Source organism: Juglans regia, chromosome 16, assembly GCF_001411555.2.
Source record: "Juglans regia cultivar Chandler chromosome 16, Walnut 2.0, whole genome shotgun sequence".
Lineage (NCBI taxonomy): Eukaryota > Viridiplantae > Streptophyta > Magnoliopsida > Fagales > Juglandaceae > Juglans > Juglans regia.
The window spans coordinates 10,056,363-10,056,959 of record NC_049916.1 but is presented as its reverse complement, the minus strand read 5'-3'; positions in this window follow the sequence as shown (position 1 = coordinate 10,056,959).

Here is a 597-nt window from a genome sequence, read left to right as displayed (position 1 = left end):
TTCGCCGAGACGTAGTCACGAAGAGATTTGATTGGGATTTGGCCATTTCGGAGCCTAACATAACGGACCGGATAACGGTGACTAACGGAAAGACGTGGCTTTTTCGGTAACACAGCCCACACGTGTGTAAGCATGGGCCTACCGGGTTGGTGTCTTTATTCGGCTGGCATCTGTCGTTTTGTGTTGGGTTTTGGAAAGCGTGACGATTTGGCGAGAGCATATGCACTGTATAGCATCTATCGATATATTGTATTGTGTTTAGATAGGTTGAACACCGACTTAGTTGAAGTCGGAATCGGATTCAACTCTAACTCTGATTTGTATAGGCTTCGATCCAATTCTAACTTATCAAAACGGAATCAAATTTATACTTTTTTTTAACTTCACAACTAGCCAAAAACCAAACATGGTGAGAGGGTGAGTGACAGTGAAGATTGTAGTGAACCAAAAGTCTAGAAGCAAGTAGACGCCAAATCTAGAAATAAGCAGACCAAAAATCAACTACGATGGTGCTTTTGGCATATGGCTAATCTAATGCTGATATTTTTACCTCAAATTAGCTAAATTTTTGCTTGTGAGGACAAATGACTAAGTCGT